The sequence below is a fragment of the Hylobates moloch genome, unplaced genomic scaffold (genome assembly GCF_009828535.3).
Source record: "Hylobates moloch isolate HMO894 unplaced genomic scaffold, HMol_V3 SCAFFOLD_5, whole genome shotgun sequence".
In the NCBI taxonomy this organism is placed as follows: Eukaryota; Metazoa; Chordata; class Mammalia; order Primates; family Hylobatidae; genus Hylobates; species Hylobates moloch.
In genome coordinates this window covers 131,225,045-131,230,383 of record NW_026652280.1, presented here as the reverse complement: position 1 = coordinate 131,230,383, position 5,339 = coordinate 131,225,045, and the positions used below count along the sequence as shown (strand labels likewise).

General features: G+C 43.3%; 1 long non-coding RNA gene across 1 annotated transcript; it reads left to right on the top strand.

Moving 5' to 3' along the window:
- Nucleotides 1-223: 223 nt before the first annotated feature.
- LOC116469734 (uncharacterized) lies at nucleotides 224-4,816 on the top strand. The gene is made up of 4 exons (XR_004248332.1): nucleotides 224-662; nucleotides 797-857; nucleotides 2,209-2,445; nucleotides 2,804-4,816. It is a non-coding gene; the product is annotated as an uncharacterized LOC116469734 (long non-coding RNA).
- The last annotated feature ends 523 nt before the right edge of the window (nucleotides 4,817-5,339 follow it).

Below are 5,339 nucleotides of genomic sequence, written 5' to 3'. Positions count from 1 at the left end.
ATCTATTAATGATATAGTTTATAAAAGGGAGGTTTTATGGATCTCTGCCTTTCGGTGAAAAAATTTTCTGGCAGAGTGCCTCCTGAAAAAAATAAATCTCCACTACTGAGAAGCCCTTTCATTTGTAATTGCTTCTTAGGTAAGACTATTAGATATTCCTCCCTAGCTGCTGTAGCTGGGCTATAAATTGTCTGCACTTTGTCTTGTTGGGATTTTGTGGTTTAATTGTTCCAAGTCACTTACATGGAGCTACATTTACAGACACAAAGAGGAGCTGGACTGATGTTTAGCTGTCTTGCACCAGCTTGTATTTTTGGATTATGTAGTATCCCAGGAAAAGGGTTTGTATCCAAGATAATCCTTCCTGTGGACTGGTTTTCTTACTGTGTTTTGACTGTCCCAGAAGCAGAAGAGTCATCTTGCATCTCAGTAAAAACAGAGAAGGGGAAATATCTTTGAATTGCTGGGTAGGATAGCTTCTCTCGCTCAGCATTTTTTCTGTTCTCCACAAGAAAACCTCTTACTGCAAAATATGTTTGTTGGTGGATCACAGACTTCAAACTCACAGGACCTTATCTCCAATACACTGAAAGTAAATGCAACATATTAAGTAGTTTAGTCAAAATGAGGTAGAGAGGCTATGAAGTGTCTGTAAACATTTGGTAAGCAATTTTGTCTTTTTTGCTGTTGTTCTTGTTCCCCTAGTTGCCATTACAATTCTTGGTTGGGGTTACTAGTGTTTGTTTTTAATCTTTAAGGATACTGTCTCTTTGGCTCTTTGTGAAATCTGTTCCAGGAATCTGATGCAAAGGAGCATGAGGATCTTAATTTTCACTCCAGTGGTTGTGGTGACCATGGTGAGTCTGGGGGAATGGGGCAAGTTAATTGGTGGCAAGTTAATCCCCTCTGAGAAATGTGGGGTCGGAGGCAAAAGATAAAAGCTTAGACATAGCCCATTATTTTCTTGTTTCCTTCATTTGCCTGAATCCATGAAGCCAGTGGGAGTCAATCAGGCAACACAAGGATACTCCAGTCTCTTTTCTTGCCTTCCTCATAAAGTCATAGGAGTTGGGCAGGTAGCACGGCCTGTTACATTGTCCTGGGATCCGCACCATCTAGCTGGCCTCACCACTGTAAGGCCATTTCCATCTGAAGGATCTAGGCAGTTCTTTACAATGTACCATTATAGCAGAACTGCTTCCTTACATGAGTGGCATTTCAAATTAACATAATAGTATCCTAATGAGCTATGCCACTTTCAACTTGCCAAATATGTTCAAAGTACTTGTCTCAACAGCAGTGTCATACTCAGTCAATCAAGTAATCCATTACCCACTGGCTCCTGGCTGAAGGAAAGGTCATACGCTTGTCTTGCAAAACAAAAGAGACAGAGGGCAATTGTAGCATGTTTTAAATGCCTCTGGCTACGTGAGTGCCTAAACTTGACTAATCTCATGGTAGGGGTGAAACTTACAGAGCCAATTCTAATATAAAACAGCAGACACATAACAAACCAACAAACCGATTTCCCACTCTTTAACAAAGGGAGTTACTTCAGCTTTTGTTGGGAAAGAGGTGATTGTTATCCACATTCAGGAAGCCCCTGTGAGTTGTAGAAATGGGACACGGCAATAATCAAGAATGCCACCGAAGGAATATTGAAAAAGTAATTAGATTTTCCTTAGTTCATCATCTAATTAGAGGGCAGGTTAAAGTCCAAAGTAATGAAATTAAAATCTAACTACCGTTAAGTCTGTAATGTTTTTTGCTGGTGCCAGAGCACCCAGCACTGTAGGAGTCATGTGAGGACACAGAAGCCCCAAAAACAGAGGAGTGTAAGGCTTTAGGTAGAATTTGACAGGGCTCCATATGAAACAGGGGCAGGGGGTGAGAACAAATTGGCAAGATATCAGGACGTATGATTCTTTGTTGAAAAAGGAATAATACTTATATATAGAGTCTCAGTTTGCTCTGCTGCCAGATTATTCAGATTATGTTATTATGATAGGTCTAATAGGTCTACTTTTCCTTTGTTAGTATACTTTTGTGGGAGATGGGCCCATTCATAGAAAATATAGGCTTTTTAGCCATAGCAGTATTTATTGCACCATTGGCAAATAATGAAACATTTGGACATTAGAATCAACTACAGGGATAGCATGACAATCCACAAAAGTACCTGGACTGAGTTCATTACATTTTTAACAGGAGAGGAATACACAACAGAAGAAACACGCACCCACATGAACACACACGGGCACAAAGAGATACTACAGAATGGGGATCAATACATTATTGGCCTCATTCCTGCCTGGTTCCAAAGAAAAGGGGCAGTTGGAGCCCCCCAGGCCATCTCACCACCTTTCCCCTGACTGGGTCCCTCCATCTGGTAGTTGCCAGCCAATGTTGGAGGTCTGACCCATGCTTTTCTCTCCTTGGGAAAAGGTGAGTTTAAATATTTGGCTTCTTACTAGAGAAGACCTATATACAAAAGGAATAGCCACACTGGCCTGAAAGGGCCAAAGTAGATAGCAAGTAAAGTTTTATGTTTCAGATACGAGCATGGGGTGGTGATATGGTTTTGCTCTGTGTCCCCACCCAAACCTCATCTTGAATTGTACTCCCGTAATTTCCATGTGTTGTGGGAGGAACCGAGTGGGAGATAATGGAATCTTGGGGGCAGTTTCTCCCACACTGTTCTCGTGGTAGTGAATAAGTCTTACAAGATCTGATGGTTTGATAAGGGGAAACCCATTTCACTGGGCTCTCATTCTCTCTTTTTGCCTGCTGCCATCCATGTAAGACATGACTTGCTCCTCCTTGTCTTCTACCATGATTGTGAGGCCTCCTCAGCCAGTTGGAACTGTGAGTCTAATTAAACCTTTTTCTTTTGTACATTGCCCAGTCTTGGGTATGTCTTTATCTTAGAAAACAGACTAATACAGTAAATTGGTGCCAGTAGAGTGGGGTGTTGTTGAAAAGATACCTGAAAATGTGGAGGCAACTTTGGAACTGGTAACAGGCAGAGGTTGGAACAGTTTGGAGGGCTCAAAAGAAGACAATAAAATGTGGGAAAGTTTGTAACTTCCTAGAGACTTGTTGAATGACTTTGACCACAAGCCTGACAGCAATATGGACAATAAGGTCCAGGCTGAAGTGGTCTCAGATGGAGATGAGGAAGTTGTTGGGAACTGGAGCAAAGATATGTGTTCTTGTTGTGTTTTAGCAAAGAGACTGGTGGCATTTTGCCCCTGCCCTAGAAATCTGTGAAACTTTGAACTTGAGAGAGATGATTTAGGGTATCTGGTGGAAGAAATTTCTAAGCAGCAAAACATTTAAGGGGTGACCTGGGATGTGTTAATTCAGACTTGGGATGTTATAGGCATTCAGTTTTATAAAGGAAACAGAGCATGGAAGTTTGTAAAATTTACAGCCCGACAATGTGATAGAAAAGAAAATCCTATTTTCTGAGGAGAAATTCAAGTCAGCTACAGAAATTTCCATAATTAATGAGGAGCTGAATGTTAATCCCCAAGACAATGGGGGAAAATGTCTCCAGGGCATATCAGAGGTCTTCTTGGCAGCTCCTCCCATCACAGGTATGGAGACCTAGGAAGAAAATAAAGTTTCGTGGGCTGGGCCCAGGGTCTCCGTGCTGTGCACAGTCCAGGGACTTGGTGCCCTGCATCCCAGCTGCTCCAGCCATGACTGAAAGGGGTCAAGGTACAGCTTGGGCCATGGCTTCAAAGGGTATAAGCCCCAAGCTTTGACAGCCCCAACATGATATTGAGCCTGAGAGTGCACAGAAGTCAAGAATTGGGGTTTGGGAACCTCCACCTAGATTTCAGAAGATGTATGGAAACGCCTGGATGCCCAGGCAGAAGTTTGTTGCAGGGGCAGGGTGCTTGTGGAGAACCTCTGCTAGCACAGAAGGGAATGTGGGGTCAGAGCCCCCACACACCGTGCCTACTGGGGCACTGCCTAGTGATGCTGTGAGAAGAGGGCCACCGTCCTTCAGACCCCAGAATGGCAGATCCGCTGACAGTTTGCATGCTTCACCTGGAAAAGGTGGCTGTACTCTGCAAAGCTACAGAGGTGGAGCTGCCCAAGACCATGGGAACCCACCTCTTGCATCAGCATGACCTGGATATGAGACATGGAGTCAAAGGAGATCATTTTGGAGCTTTAAGATTTGACTGCCGTGCTGGAGTTTGGACTTGCATGGGGCCTGTAACTCCTTTGTTTTGGCCAATTTCTCCCACTTGGAATGGCTGTATTTACCCAATGCCTATACCCCCATTGTATCTAGAAAGTAAGTAACTTGCTTTTGATTTTACAGGCTCATAGGTGGAAGGGACTTGCCTTGTCTCAGATGAGACTTTGGACTGTTGACTTTTCAGTTAATATTGAAATAAGTTAAGCCTTTGGTGGACTACTGGGAAGGCATGATTAGTTCTGAAATGTGAGGACATGAGATTTGGGAGGGGTCAGGGGCAGAATGATATGGTTTGGCTCTGTGTCCCCACCCAAATCTCAAATTGTACTCCAATAATTCCCACATGTTGTGGGAAGAACCTGGTGGGAGATAATCGAATCATGGGGGCAGTTTCCCCCATACTGTTCTCATGGCAGTGAATAAGTCTCATGAGATCTTATGGTTTCATAAGGGGAAACTCATTTCACTTGGCTCTCATTCTCTCTTTTTGCCTGTTGCCATCCATGTAAGAAGTGACTTGCTCCTCCTTGTCTTCCACCATCATTGTGAGGCTTCTCCAGCCACGTGGAACTGTGAGTCCATTAAACCTTTTTCTTTTGTAAATTGCCCAGTCTTGGGTATGTCTTTATCAGAACATGAAAACAGACTAATACAGGTGATATTACTCAAATGTCCACTTTTTCTTCTCCTGTAAGGTTTTCTTCCTCTGAAGAGTTAGGAAAGAATAGGAGTTGTCCCCAAATTGTCCACCACGTCTTCATACCCTCCTTCCAATTCCTTCCAAGCCCTCAGGCCCACCCTGCCTGAAATTCCTGCCCATGGTCCCCATGATACCTCCATAGGCTGCAGCTCCCTCCAGGCAGCCATTAGAGGACTGAGGATGTGGTTCACCCACACTGGACTGCCCATCTCTTATTCCCCAGTACCCTCTCACAGGGGTGTACAGGTATGTTATTGAATAAAAGGTTTAGGGTAGAGGGGGGATATTTAATGTTGTTCAAATTATGACTTTCCCCACATTCCATGGAAAACTCACCTGAAAAGAGAAATTTTAATGGGGGTCCTCTCATAATTGCCATAGTTGTTAACTTTGCACTCCACTTTTTTTTTCTTTTTGAGATGG